General features: G+C 38.8%; 1 protein-coding gene across 2 annotated transcripts in view; it reads right to left on the bottom strand.

Moving 5' to 3' along the window:
* The window catches only part of LOC100248877 (protein GLUTELIN PRECURSOR ACCUMULATION 3), an 89,306-nt gene that overhangs the window by 23,015 nt on the left and 49,764 nt on the right, over positions 1-16,527 (bottom strand). The window lies entirely within an intron of this gene.

Below are 16,527 nucleotides of genomic sequence, written 5' to 3'. Positions count from 1 at the left end.
GTGTCTTCAACAAACTTGTGGGAAGTTTTTTCCCACACTCTTCTTGTAAATTGTTTTGTGGAAGAATAAGATTCTTGAATTCCCTATATTCAAAAGAAATTTCAGCAGATTCTTTATGTTTGCCACCACTCACGATAATGTTTGGCCTTGGGAAGTCAAACATCGATTCTTCTGAAACTTCTTCAACTTCTTTGAGCTCTTCTATTGGTTGATCTAAGATTAGTTTCATCACCTCTTGCTTTCTAGATTCATCATTGATGATTTCTTCGTCCTTTCTAGTAACTTCGACTTGCTTTTTAATAAGAATATTTGATGGCTCTTCTAGTTTCAAGGGTGCTACTTTTTCCTCTGGTTGCTTATGTGGTGGAATTTCCTTCATTGGACGAAGGATCTTCTTTCGCCCATTGCGCACAAGTGTGTAAGTGTTCTCATAGCCATCATGTTGGACTCTTTCATCAAAAAGCCATGGTCTTCCAAGCATAATATGAGCAACTTTCATCGGCAAAACATCACACCATGCTGATAACTCAAAATCATTACTGAAATTAAACGTCACTAGACAACGAGAACTCACCAAAATAGATGCGTCATTTACCCATGCTATTTGATAGGGATTTGGATGATCTTCTGTCTTTAGATTAAGCTTTTCAACAAGCTCCTCTGAAGCTAGATTGGAACAACTACCTCCATCAATAATCAAAGTACATAGTCTCCCTTGACAAGCAACACGAGTTTGGAAGATGCTAGTACGTCGCCAATCCTCCTCTTCATTTAGCCTTGGTATGTTCACCAATGGCTGCATAAAAAAGTTGTAGCCTTCAACCATGTTTGCATATGTTGCTCCACTCCTCAATTACATATGCCTTCATGCCAAGAATTTTGGCTCTGATACCAAAATTGATGTAGGACAACCCTAGGATGGTTGTCTACACTCAAGGGTAGGTGGGTTAGGGTTTTATTTTTAGGGTGTAAGGAGAGGAAAAAGGAATAAACTTTATGGTAGAGAAAATTATAAGATAAGAAATAGAGAGAAAGAAGAAACAATGAAGAAAAGATGGAAAACCTTAGAGTCTCACTAAGGCCTTCTAGGAGTCTCACCTAGAAGAAAATCAATGGAGTCTCACCATTGAGGGTTGCAACCTTGCAATGAAAGAAAGTATAATATTATTCATCAAAATTCATTCCTTTGATTTACATTGATTAGCCTATTTATAGGCTTCTTTAAGAAATCCAAAGTCTACTAGGACTCTAATAACCTATTCTACTAGGACTCTAATAACCTATCATGACTCAAATTCTAATTATATTATAACTCAACTAGCTAATCCTAATTAGACTCCAACAAATACCAATCCTAATTTAATTCCAAGTAATAATAATCATACTTTAATTACAACTAATACTAATTCCCTTTCTTGATATATATCTTGAATATTCATCCTCATCATGGGTGGTATTATTGGGATCTTGATAAAGCTCCTTCATTGATATTAAGTGCTACAAGCTCGCCTTTTTTAAGGCATTCTCATCTAGGTCATCCATCTTTGACAAAGTTTCATTTAGTAATATCCACTTGAAGTCATGTGTTTGGTTTCAAATATGAAGCTTGTCCTTTGGGCAATCATCATTGTCGTACATTTTTAGCAATAGTAATATTCTTCCAAGTCTTTTGCAGTCTGCATCGACATTTGGGCTTGTTCTTGAACTACTAGTTGAAACAAAATTTTGTATTTCGAGTCAACATATATTCACAGCTATGATTTAGGTGAGTTACGATTATAATTTATTCTATAGTTGTGATTTATACAACTATAAATATTTTATATAGTTGTCTATTATTTGTAAAGTTGACTATCCTAAAATAACCTTGTGTGCCCTATATAAATACCCTTGAGATACATTTTTTTTTTTTTGATAGATAAAGGGAATTATATTAAACTAAAAGAGGAAGCACCAAAAAGCGCCTTCTAAGAATACAGGGAGTATACAAAAGCAGCCCAAAGGCTCGAAACCAAGGGAGGAAAAAAAAAACAACATATCACCTACCCTTATTTAGAGCCTAGCCACTCAAAAAAACTAACAAGAGAAGAAGGGTTCAAAACTATAAACACCCTAACCCAAGACCAAAGATTACATACAAAAGAATATTTAAGTCTTTGAAGCGAAAGCTCCTCATTCCCAAAAGCTAACAAATTCCTTTCCTTTCAGACTGACCAAAATATACATAAGGGGGCCATTTGCCAAGCCTTTTTACGGGTTTTCCCCACAAACACTCCATGCCACCCAAGGAGAGTTTCCTTCATTGAACTAGAGAGAACCCAAGCCACACCAAATAAGGAGAAAAGAAGATTCCACAAAGCCCGCGTCTTTACACAATGAAGTAAAAGGTGATCCATTGTTTCTACTTCAGAAAGACATAGAAAACACCTATTTGCCAAATAGTACCCCCTCCTCTAGAGTTGCTCCAAAGTTAAGATTTTATCCCAAGAAGCCTCCCAAGCAAAGAATGCTACCTTAGGAGGCACATTTGCCCCCCAAATACTATCACAAGGGAACAAAGAAGAACCTCCGGGCTCTAGAATAGAATAAACCGACTTGACTGAGAAAGCTTCACTCTTAGATGTTGTCTACACTACTTTATCCTCGTCCTCCCTTTGCACCCTAAAGGCTTAGATCTTAAGCATAAAACGCTCCACCATCTCAATCTCCCAATCATTAAACGCCCTAGAGAAAAGAGGGGTCCAACAATCCCCAACACCGTCTGGGCTCCAAACATCCGATACCCAAACATCTTTAGCCAAGGAGATGGCAAATAAAGAAGGGAATGACTCATAAAGAGGCTCATCTCCACACCACTTTTCCTTCCAAAATCTCACTCTCCTTCCACAACCCACTCTGTAGGCTAAACTACTATTCAGATACAACCACTCCCTTCTAATTGCTTTCCAAAGCTCGACACCATACCTCTCACTTACGATCCGAGTGCACCATCCCCCCTCTTCTTCACCATATTTGTGACTGATGACTTGCTTCCACAAAGCCTCACTTTCAATGGCAAAGAGCCAATTCCACTAACTTAAGAGAGCTTTATTCATCAAAGCTAAATTTCTCACACCCAAATCATCTTTCTTTCTTTCCAAGCAAACCAAGTTCTACCTAACAAGATATGGCCTCCGCACAAGAGCTCCCCCACCCCACAAAAAATACCCTTGAGATACATGAAAAATTCATTCAACAATTTATCAACTTGGCATCAAAGCAAAAAAAAACAGAGAATTTTCATTGCTGCCTAACCGACACTTCTTTCCTTCTTCACCCTCTTCATTATCATATCATGTTTGTAAAAGCAAATGTGAGTATTTTTTATAGCAAAAGGTCATTCATGAGACTGCCTCTCTAACATTTTCTATTAGTTAGATGGTGCTAATTATCATGTTTGGTCTCAAATTTTGAAGATGCATATTGCTGGTAGAAAGAAAAAGGGATATATCATAAAAAGAAAGGTTGCACTTGCACAAGATGACCCAAACCATGATGAATGGGAGGCTGAAGACACTCTAGTCAAGTCTTGGCTCATCAATTCCATGACTAATCAACTGATGTCACACTTTGCGCAATGTGGAATGGCTAAGGAGGTTTGGGATGTAGTCAAGAGGAGCTATCTTGATACCTTTGACTCTTCTCAAGTATATGAACTAATAAAAAATCCTTTCAATCATGCCAAGGTGGTCACCCTCTTGTAGAATACTACAATGAGTTAAACTCAATATTCATGGAGCTTGATTATCGAAGGCCCAATGATATGACATGTGTAATTGATATTGAGAAACAAAGGAAGTGTACTGCTGAGGACCAAGTTTATATATTTCTTGTAGGTTTTGATCACTGTTTGGATCAAGTTAGTGGTCGTGTTTTGGCCACCTCTCCCTTACCAAGTCTAAAGGAAGCCTTTTACTAGTCCATCGTGAAGCGAAGAGGTAAGTCACCATGGGAATAGATGATCACTCTAAAGCTTCTGCAATGGCTGTCCATAAGAATAACACATGCCCAACATCATTTACTCCTTCTACCGACTCTTCTTCTTGCTTTCGCACTCACTACAATGGCACCAGACATACGAAAGATGTTTGCTAGAAGAAGCATGGCTATCCAGAGTGGTACAAGCTTAAGCAAGATAAAAGGAAGAACAAGAAATCAACTCAAGTTGCTTTTACTGACGCTACTCCTCCAACATTTGCCTTTTAGGTTTCTTGATTGTCTTCTCAAGAAGGTAATTCTTGTTTGACCTTTATCTCTACTGCCTCTAACACTTGGTTTATTTATTCAGGATCACTGATCATATGACTAGTCATTCTTCCTTGCTTGACTCTGTAATGCCCTTATCTATTAAGTCTATTCAGGTTGCTAATGGGACTCCTATGTCAATTTTAGGAGTTGGCAATGTCTCACTTTCCCCCAGACTCTTGATGTCCTTTGTCTTACTTGTGCCTAGTCTCTCTAATGGTCTTCTTTCTGTTAGCAAAATTACTAAACATTTGAATTGTTTTGTAACCTTCAATTCTACTCACCATGTGTTTCAGGACAATCTTATGAAGATGACAATTGATATTGATAAGGAGAGGGAAGGTTTTTACTCCTTGGAGAGGGCAAGGAAGTTACAATTTGAATTTGACCTTGTTTTTCAAGTAGCAAGAAAGAGGTCTGATAGAGAAAATATTATTTTATGGCATTGTCAATTAGGCCACCGACTTTTTTATTATTTAAAATATTTATTTCCTCAGTTGTTTCGAAATTTTTCAATTTTTAGTTTAAGATGTGAACAATGCATTTATGCTAAAAATCATAGTGTGCCTTTCAAAATAAGTCTCAACAAAAGTTTAATTCTTTTTATCCATGTTTTTACAAATATTTGGGGTCCTTTTTCTACTCTTGTTTTAGGTCATAAATATTGTCTTGTATTGATGATTGTACTAGAGTGAGCTAGGTATATTTGCTTAAGTCTAAGAATGATGTTCTACGTGTTATTCCTCAATTTTCCAAAATGATTGCCATACAATTTAATCCTCAAGTTAAGGTCTTTCACTTTGACAATGGTTGTGAGTTTGTGAATCAATTCCTTGCTGATTTTTTTTAAAGAAAATGGAATCCTCTACTAAACAATGTGTACATACATGCCATAACAGAACGAAATAGCTGAGCATAAAAAATGCCACATTCTAGAGGTTGCCCGAGCTTTATTCTTTACCATGCATGTTCCAAAATGTTTATGGGCTAAGCTTGTCATAACTGTTGTCTTTCTCATCAATTGAATGTTGCTCGTGTCATTGATTATCAAACTTCTTTGCGAATGTTATCACGGTTTCACCCTATTCCTTCTATTTTGAATCTGTCCTAAAGTTTTAGTTGTGTATATTATGCTCATATACATTCTTATCAAAGGGATAAGCTTGATCCTTGTGCTCTTAAATGTGTCTTTCTTGGTTATTTTAACTCCCAAAAGGACTATAAATGCTTTAATCCTGCTACAAACAAATATTGTCTCCATGGATGTTCAATTTTGCGAAGGGGAGTCTTATTTTTCTGGGAATGCGTCTCTAGTTCCTCTTCAAGGGGAGATTAGTAGTAAGGAATAGGAAAAGTTATGTTAGAATAGAGAAGGGCATGGATTTTAGGTTGGGAGGAGGATTTAACTGATTTGGATAAAGGGGAGTCTTTAGATGCTCCCAACCTTATGGCACCTAAGTTTGCTTCCAAGGAAAGAAGGGATAAAAGACCAGCCAGATTATTCTAACAAGGTTATACAAGGAAGAACAAAGATGCTACTGACATACCCCCCTCCAGGCTCTAATACTCCTCTTAATGATACTACCATGCCATCGGATGACTCTTCCAAGACTAATCTTGAGGTACATGTTCCTTCACCTTTAACTTTAGAAATTGCTACCTTGAATCTACAAATTGGTGACAAAGGTAAGAGATATCCTCTTTGCTATCATAAAGAACTTGATAGGTTGGGTTTCTCTATATTATCCTTTAATGTCGTCCATCCCATTTCTAATTTGTCTCTTATCATCGTCTATCTAAGACTCACCTTACTTTTTCTCTTCAGTTGCCCTCTGTGTCTATTCCTAGTCATTTTCAGGAAGCCTTTGAAGATCCTAAGTGGAAGTTTGCTATGGTAAAAGAAATGAAAGCTCTCCATAAAAACTCTACTTAAGAGATGGTTGAGCTCTCTCAACAAAAGAAGATAGTAGGATGTAAGTGGGTGGTTTCAGTAAAGTAGAAGTCATATGGGACAATTGACAGGTATAAAGCTAGACTGGCTGCCAAGGGATACACCTAGACTTAATTTCATTGACTATCAAGAGACCTTTGCGCCTATGGTCAAGATGAACACTGTTAGATTCATACTCTCTCTTGTGGTCAATCTAGACTGACCATTAAAAAAATTTGATGTAAAGAATGTCTTTCTCCATGGTAATCTGTTAGACGAAGCGTACATGGATCTCCTTCTGGGGTTTACACCAAAAGGAAGCAAGGTATGCAAACTAAAAAGCTTTGTATGGATTAAGACAATCATCAAGGGCATAGTTTGACTTGATAAATTGTTGAATGAATATTCTCATATATCTTAAGGGTATTTATACAAAGCAAATAAGGCTATTTTAGGATAACCAACTAAGCACATGGAACTTGACAAGAACTACATCAAGGATAACCTAGATTCTAGCATGATAAAGGTTCATTACATAAATAGTGTAGATCAGCTGGTGGATATGATGACTCTTGCTATTACCAGTGGTCCATTCTATGCATCATTATCCAAGTTAGGCATGTGCTATATCTATGCACCAACTTGAGGGGGAGAGTCAACATATATTCACAATTGTGATTTACAGCTGTGATTTAGGTAGATTACAACTATGAATTACAACTGTAATTTATTCTATAGTTGTGTTTATATAGCTATAAGTATTTTGTATAATTTTCTATTATTTGGTAGAGTTGATTATCCTAAAATAGTCTTGTGTACTCTGTATAAATACCCTTAAGATATATGAAAAATTCATTCAGCGATTTATCAACTTTTTGTTGTATAGGTCTGTTGAGAGAGAGAGAAAGAAGAAAAACCTTAATTCTCATTCATGTGATTAACTACTTACAATTGAGAAGTATATATATATATACAAGCCTAGGAGAACTAACTACCATACATGTAACCTATATTAAAAAAGGAAAGACTGTACACTATATATACATTATATTCAACACTCCCCCTCAAGCTGGAGCATATATGTCATATGCACCAAGCTTGTTACAAATGTATTTAATCCTAAGACCTCTGAGAGATTTAGTGAAGATGTCTGCTAGTTGATCATTTGAATTAACAAAACTTGTAGCAACACATCCTGATGCGATCTTCTCTCTAATGAAGTGACAGTCAACTTCAATATGCTTAGTCCTTTCATGAAAGACTGGATTAGATGCAATATGTAATGCGGCCTGGTTATCACAAATGAGTTTCATCTGTTCATCCTTTCCAAATTTCAACTCTTGAAGAAGATGTCTCAACCATATGAGTTCACATGTTGCCAGAGCCATAACTCGATACTCGGCTTCAGCGCTAGATCTGGCTACTACATCTTGTTTCTTACTCTTCCAAGATATTAGATTACCTCCAATAAAAACACAGTACCCTGAAGTGGAACGTCTATCTGTGGGTGAGCCAGCCCAATCTGCATCTGTGTAACCAACAACCTGAGTATGACCTCTGTTCTCGTACAACACACCTTGGCCTGGTGTGCTTTTGATATATCGAAGAATGCGGATTACGGCATCCCAATGGCTATCACATGGTGACTGTAGGAATTGACTACCAACACTCACAGGAAAAGAAATGTCTGGACGAGTAATGGTGAGGTAGTTCAATTTACCTACGAGTCGTCGATATCTCCCAGGGTCTCCTAAAGGCTCCCCCCTATCCTGGTACAAGTTTGACATTCGGATCCATAGGTGTGTCTACCGGTTTACAGTCTAACATACCGGTTTCTTCCAGGATGTCTAAAGCATACTTCCTTTGGGAAAGGACCACACCGGAACTGGATTGAGCTATCTTAATTCCCAATAAATACTTGAATTTCCCCAAGTCTTTAGTCTGAAAGTGGGTAAAAAGATGTTGCTTTAGTTTCTGAATACCATCCTGATTACTACCTGTAATGACGATGTCGTCCACATAAACACTAGATAAATACACTGCCCCAAGGAGTTATGATGATAGAAAACTGAATGGTCTGCTGTACTGTGAAACATGCCAAACTCTTGAACAACAGAGCTAAAACGACCAAACCATGCTCGAAGAGATTGTTTCAAGCCATATAGAGAACGGCGTAACCTGCACACTAAACCAGACTCCCCCTGAGCAACAAAACCAGGAGGTTGCTCCATATAAACTTCTTCGACAAGATCACCATGAAGGAAGGCATTTTTAATATTCAACTGATAAAGAGGCCAAGAACACATAACAGCCATGGAGAGAAGCAGACGGACAGAAGTAATCTTGGCAACGGGGGAGAATGTCTCACCATAATCAGAACCATAAACCTGAGTATAGCCTTTAGCAATTAAGCGGGCCTTAAGGCGATCAACCTGACCATCAAGACCAACCTTAACTGCGTAAACCCAACGACAGCCAACTGTAGATTTACCAGAGGGTAAAACAACAAGATCCCAAGTGCCATTAGAGTGCAGAGCAGCCATTTCATCCACCATTGCCTGTCGCCAGCCTGGATGGGAAAGAGCTTCATGGGTGCTCTTTGGAAGAGAAACAGAGGATATAGCAGAAACAAAAGCAGAATAGGGTGAAGATAATCGATGATAACTCAAAAAATTGTAAATAGGATGAGGATTACGAGTAGAGCGAGTACCTTTCCGAATAGCAATTGGTAAATCATCAGGAGAAGGCAGAGCCGGGGCAGGAGAAGTCGAAGGGGTAGGAAGTGAGTCAGCAAGTGCCTCAGCAAAAGGGAGAGGAGCAGCGACACGAGGGCGACGATGATAAACCTGAAGTGGTCGAGGAGGCACGACATCAGCTGGGGAGACAATGGGAAGGGGCAAGACTTCAGAAACAGGAAGAGACTCAGAAGTGGTGGAAAAGAATGGTGAGTCCTCAAAGAAGGTGACATCAGCGGAGATAAAGTATCGATTAGTCTCAAGGGAATAACAACGATAACCCTTCTGAAGTCTGGAATATCCCAAGAAGAGGCACTTCATGGCTTTGGCAGAAAGCTTGTCCTGTCCAGGAGTAAGAATATGAACAAAGCAAGTACAACCAAAGACACGAGGAGGAAGGAAATAAAGTGGGTGGTCAGGGAAGAAAAGGGAGTGAGGAATCTAATCGTGTAAGACAGAGGAGGGCATACGATTAATCAAATAACAAGCGGTAAGAACAGCGTCCCCCCAAAAACGAAAAGGAACATTACTATGGAGGAGGATAGTACGAACTGTCTCAACAAGATGTCGATTCTTACATTCAGCTACCCCATTTTGTTGAGGAGTATGAGCACAAGAAGACTGATGAAGAATCCTATGATGAGACATAAACGAAGTAAGTGGGGCTGAAAAATATTCCCTGGCATTGTCACTGCGTAACACACGAATAGAAATATTGAACTAGGTTTGAATTTCAGCATAAAATTTCTGGAAAATAGAGAATAACTCAGCTCGATTTTTCATTAAAAATAACCAAGTACATCGAGAATAGTCATCAATGAAAGTGACAAAATACTGAAATCCTAAAGTAGACGCAGTCCGACAAGGACCCCAAACATCAGTGTGGACAAGCTCAAAAGGAGACTTTGCCCGATTATTCAAATGCTTTGGGAACGAGACACGAGTATGTTTCCCAAGCTGACATGACTCACACGGAAGCGACGACAAAGTGGAAAAACGAGGGACCATCTTCTGGAACTTGGAGAGACTAGGATGACCCAAACGATTGTGAATGAGGAGAGGAGCATCAGTGGAAATGTAAACTGCAGGAGATGAATCCAAGGTGAGGTGATAAAGGCCTTGAGACTCACGTCCTATGCCAATCGTCTTCCCCGTACTCCGGTCCTGCAAGGTCACAAATTTATCAGAAAAGGTAATAGAGCAATTAAGAGTACGAGTGAGTTTGCTTATGGAAATAAGATTAAAAGAACATTCAGGAGTATAAAGGACAGAAGTGAGAGGTAGAGAAGGTAGAGGAAGGGTCAAACCAATACCTTTAGCCACAGTTTAAGAACCATTAGCTAAGGTAACAGTAGGTAAAGCAGAGGTAGTAGTAATAGAGGAGAAAAGATCCTTATTACCAGATAGGTGATCAGAAGCTCCAGAATCTAGAATCCAGGGTCCAAGAGAAGATGTGTGGGTAAGGCAGGCAGAGGCATTACCAGGCTGGGCAACAGAGGCAATAGAAGCCTGAGATGTCTGAGATGCGGAAGAGCTTGGAGGCTGAGGCAGCGGAGAATCAGAGGACTGGGCCATATGGGCAGTGCGAGGAGGCCGTCCATCTAACTGATAGCAACGATCGCGAGTGTGGCCAAGTTTATTGCAATAGGTGCAATGAGGACGTTGGCCTCTACCTCGGGTACCACTGCGTCCTCCTCGAGAGGTAGTTTGAGAAACTAACACAGAAGAATCTGAAGTGCTATCAGATGGCAAAGTCTGAGTGGACGAGATACGGAGGAGGCAAGCAAACACATCATCCAAGGACGGAACTGATGAACTACCAAGAATCTGATCACGGATAGGCTCAAGATCCGGACGGAGGCCAATAAGAGTAAGGACCATGAAGAACTTGCCAAGCTGTGTTTGTTGAGCCCCAACATCAGGAGTAAGAGGCATCACAGTCAAGAACTCCTCCTTAAGAGAGGCAATTTGACCAATATAAGTAGATAGATCCAAGTCCTGTTGGCTGATATGGACAATAGTAGAAGCCACCTTATAAAGACGCTGGATATCATTCGTGTATAATCCTTTGGTCTGAGTCCAAAATTTAAAACAAGTTTTGTAGGCCCGAAGATGAAGAAGAATCCTGGGATCAACCGATTGCCATAATACACTACATAACCGTGCATCTATCTTCCTCCACTGTATGTGGTCAACCTCAGGGATATCTGCCTCCTGGGTAACCAAGTGATCCTCATATCCTTGACCCATAAACCAAAGTTTAACAGAGGCAGACCAGGAAAGATAATTTTCACTACCAACCAATTTCTCCGAAGTAATCATAGGAGATCCACATATGACAGAGGAAAAAATGGAAGTTTTAGTAGTCATATCCACTTATTTAGAGAATGAAGTATGTTTGGATCGAAGAGAGCCCTAATACGGCTTCAGATTGCGGCGTGTTACTACCGAAAAAGGGAGACAGCCTCAGATCGCGGCGTGGTACCACCAGAAAGGTAGAAGAACACTTCCCAAGGCATGTGCAGGGATTGGGGTGGAGAAAAAGTAGCCAGAGCTTCGCCGGAAAGACTCTTTGGAGGGCTGACGGAGACAAAAATCCCCAAAAGAGGTATCTGCAGGGCTCGGATGGGAGAACCAGGGATGTAGGGAGGTTGGTCGGCGTCAGGCGAAGCTGGAGGAGGAGGCGCGTCGCCGGAAAAGGCCTCACGCGCCGGCGCGTGAGATGCAATCGCCGGCCGGAAAATTGCGCGTGGACAGCGCGTGGATGAGCTTTTGGTTCCGGTGCCTTCACAAAAGTTGGAGATCTCCTCCAGGCGCTCCTTCTGGTATGGTCGGTGTCGGAAAAAGACGTCGCCGGAAAAGTTCGCCGGAAAAGTTCGCCGGAAAATTTTGTCGGCGGTGAGTGTTTTCTGACAACGATCCGACTGACCGGAAAATATTGGAAGATGGGGAAGGTGACCGGAATGAAACACGGTCACCGGAAGGTTTCCCGGAGTTGATGACACGGGAAACTGGAAAGAATTAGGTTTTCTCCCTTGGCTCTGATACCATATTGAGAGAGAGAGAAAGAAGAAAAACCTTAATTCTCATTCATGTGATTAACTACTTACAATTGAGAAGTATATATATATATACAAGCCTAGGAGAACTAACTACCATACATGTAACCTATATTAAAAAAGGAAAGACTGTACACTATATTTACATTATATTCAACAAGGTCAATCACTATTCTTGGATGACATGACAAATTTTCATAAAAATGGAGATCTGAACAACCTCATTGTTTCTAAAATTTACAATGAAATTCTAGTTCAACTTGGTAAACTCCTTAAAGTTCTTTGGTCTAGTAATGTTTTGGAATATACACCATCATCAATCATGAATTTATTTTGCGTTGATCATGATATCATTCACCAAACCAGTTGTGCTCACAACTCAACCAAATAGTGTTCAGAGCAATGCTATGCCATTTATGGATGCTACTCATACCAATTGTTCATCATGCAGATACATATTTTTGGGGTGATGTCATTCTCACCACATTGTCACAGGATGCTTCAAATGACCCTCCCCATGGGCTTATATAGGAGGAGGGAAGCTTCTGGAGACTCCTGGAGCCATCTACACTAAGCCATTGGTGGGAAGAGTGTGGAAGGTTCTAGAAATGCCTAGAGATGTCCACACATCTCTACACTATGGTGGAAGGCATGGGAGGAGTCCAAGGCTTTCTAGAGACTTCTAGGAATCTCTTGTATATTCTTGTACATAGGGTTGTACATAGAATAGGGTAGGATGTTCTAGAATATTCTTGATTTGTAAGGAACCCTCCAAGGTTCTAGAGAGTTCCCTTGGTGCCTATAAATAGGTGAGGGCCTCATTTGGCCAAGGCACCACCCAAATCACTTCCTAACCAAGCAAGTGAGCTTCCAAGCACTTGTAAAGGCTTTCTTGAGTTAATAGAGCTTCCATTCTTTAAGGAGTTGCCTACCAAGCTTCTAAAGCTTTTGAGTCGCGAGTGTCTTAGCCTAGCAAGCTAAGCATCGGGGAGCAAGGCTGACTTAGCAAGATCAAGCGTCTTGGCTTGTCTAAGTGCCGCACGAGCTTAGTGAACGACTAAGTCCGTGACAACATGCTACCTTATTAAGTGCATTACCATTTTTTTTTATAGGTAAAAGTGAGAATATATTAAAAGCTGCACAACAACATACACCTAGCATACAAAATGCGCCACAGCAGAAAACAAAGAGAACAAGGATAACCATCCAAACCCAACACCTACCAACCCAGTAGAAACAGTTCTACCCAGCCATTCTCATTTCTCACCTGTCATTCTCACATGCATTACCTGCGTTTATTATCAATAATTAAACTTCCATTTTACTTCTAGTTTCTCTTCTTTTCAGCTCACTCCTTGTGTATTTGGGTGCATTGCCTACATTCATAATTTGGGCTTCAGTGATGAAAGTTTTCTCCAGATGCTTATAAATATGTTTTTCTTGGATACTTTCGTGCTAAAGAAAGGTTACTGATGTAATAACCCCAAGTATCAATAATACTTTGTCAATGTTAATGTTAAATATTTTGAGTCCACTCCATTCTTTTCATCTTTTGGTCAGACTTTGACAATGGATCTTATATCTACTCAAAAGTGGGAGCTCATATCTTCTCTTGCTCTTCTGATTCTAATAGCTCCACCTCCTAAGGCCTAAATTCAATGTTTCCTCAAACAAAGGATCTTGTTTATTCATCATCCAGCTTAGATGTCACTAATTTACCTATTGCATTGCAATAAGGTAACACACTTGAACTTAACATCTTATTGCTAATTTTGTGTCCTGTTGTTGTGTTTCCTTGTCTTTGTAATCTTTCGTCGTTACCTTGTCCTTCATGTTTATCCCTAAAGGTCGCTCAATTAGGCTAAATAAAGGAAGAAATGTCCAAATTACCCCCAAAGATACAAGCATGCACACATAGTAATCTAAAAAATGCAACAAGAATAAGATGTGTATGCATAAGCTCATATGCCAGATGAAACCTACATCTCACATACATTTTATACACCCTAACAAATGAGACATACATCAATGAGAAGCGTGAAATGCATAGTATGCATTTGAATGAAGACACATATGATGTCATGTGTGCAAGGACAAAATAAAGGGTGCATAGAAACACCATTCTTCAACTCCTTCCAAATGATTTTGTCAATGACTTCCCTCCTCACCAACTTATCTTGCATTTTTAAGGATAAAAAATATATAAATATTAATAATAACTAAATATGAATCACTAAAGTGTCTAGAGAAACACGAATTCCAATAACTCCTCCCCCCACCCCCAACACCATTGCTTCCCATACATATACCACCTGAGCGTTTGTGGATGATAAAGAAGAATATAAGGAGGGAAAAGATACACCAAAAGGCTCCTCCCGCCACCATCTATCTTTTCAAAACTTCACTAATGTGTCATTGTCCACTGCAAAAGCAACCTTACTAATAAGAAGGTCCCAACCCTTCCTAGTAGCTTTCCAAACACCAACCTCATACCCATCTCTCATGTCACAAGAACACCAACCCCCTTCTTCCTTTCCATACTTCCCCTCTATGACCTATTTCCAAAAAGCATCCCCTTTAGAAGTGAACCTTCAGCTCCACTTACCAAGAAGGGCCCGATTAAGGGATGATAGACTTCTAATGCCCAAACACCCCTTCCTCCAATCCGTGCATACAATAGTACATTTAAGTAAATGAGGCTTTTTCTCCAAAGGCCCTCCTTCCCATAAAAAAGTCTTTGAATCCTCTCTAGTCTCAATCTTACCTTTCTATGGATGGCAAACTAGGGCATGCGGTAGATAGGCATACCGGATAAAGTGCTTTGAATCAATGTGAGTCTTCGCCCTTTAGAAATATAGTACCTCTTCTACCTTGACAGCGTTCTATGAAACCTCTTCCCCACCCCATCCCAAACTGAACCTGCTTTGAACGGAGGATCCAAACGCAAACTTGAGAAAAACTAAAGCTCTCCTACCTTGCAACCTAACTCCAAGGCTAACTCCACCACATCTGCTACACCCTCTTTACTAAATTGGGATCAACTCACTTTTATCCAAGTCTATTTTCAGCCTCAAGGATGCTTCAAACCACATAAGAAGCCAACTCAAATGAAACATTTGATCTTGAGAATCCTTGCAAAATACTAGAGTATCATCTGCAAACAAAAGGTGGGATGCCTCCACACCCTCACCCCCCTTCCCCCTTGCCTTAAAACCAGAAAAGAAAAACCCCAGCCTCCCTAGCCCTTTCCAAGAGGATACTCAACTCCTTCATGACCAACAAAAATTGATATGGAGAGAGAGGATTCCCTAGTCTCAAACACCTAGGGCTTGGAAAAAAAACTAGAAGAGGTTTTGTTAACAAGCACCAAGAAACTAGAGGGGGTTCTATTAAACTATGCTATATCATATGAAAACATTAAAGACTACAGTTTTGAAATTTTCAACATAACAAAATATGAATTATTAGTATCAATTCATTACAAAATCCATAAAAGTGAACATTTTGAATTTTTAAATATGATTTTTAGTTTCAAATTTTAACTAGGCATATGTTCTTATATGTATTGATATATATATATATATATATATATATATATATATATACATATATATCTTTATATGTCATCTTCAAAATTCCAACTTCTTATGTTTGTCATCGTTCCTTCCTCACGGAAAAAAAGGGAAAAAGAAAAAGAAAAAAAAAAAAAAAACTCAATACAAAAAGTAGATCATCTATTTTCAATGCAACATTCAAATAAAAATTCTTCAAACATTCATTGTAAGAATAAATTTACTTAACTTCCAACATGGTGTTTGATACCAAGAATGTAGTTTTTTATGTAGGGTTATTTTACTTCTTTCCCTTTTATGACCAATTTCTAGTTTGACCTTACATTTTAAACAATTAACATAATAATTCTTTTAAGGAAAATTTTTCAAATTATGGAAAATAGTTAAATGCTCATATGTTGTATCACATATCATATATGTATCGTAAGATACGAATTTGTGATACGTATCAATTTTCATTAAAAAAATGTATCATATCGTTGTAGTGTATAATATATCATAAGTTTTTAACAACTATGCTAATGACCAGTTAGGTGACACTCTTATCAAGCTATTGGCTCATGGTAGCGTTCATGATTGTGTTCTAAGCTAAATATGTTTAATCTTTATGCTCTAACTTTGAGGGAGTGCTAAAATTTATTTCATTTCTTACATTATATAAAGTGCTATTTTATTTATTGTTCTTAGGGCATTATTGTAATCTAGCTTAATAAGATAAATAAATGAAAAGGTAATGGGAAGTCTAGTTAGACAAACCTACACCTCTTCTTTACTTTCTTCTCCTTTTTCCTAACCATAATTCAGGTCTAACAAATCTTTACTTTTTACTAGATTACAAATGATTTTTTTTTTCCCTAATTTTCCACAGTATGCAGTCATGCTTATCATCATTTTTCATTTCATTCATTTCCAAGTAATATGTCCACAAATGAGCCATCTTAAAACAG

This window comes from Vitis vinifera, chromosome 13, assembly GCF_030704535.1.
Source record: "Vitis vinifera cultivar Pinot Noir 40024 chromosome 13, ASM3070453v1".
Lineage (NCBI taxonomy): Eukaryota > Viridiplantae > Streptophyta > Magnoliopsida > Vitales > Vitaceae > Vitis > Vitis vinifera.
This window is presented reverse-complemented; position numbering and strand designations above follow the sequence as displayed.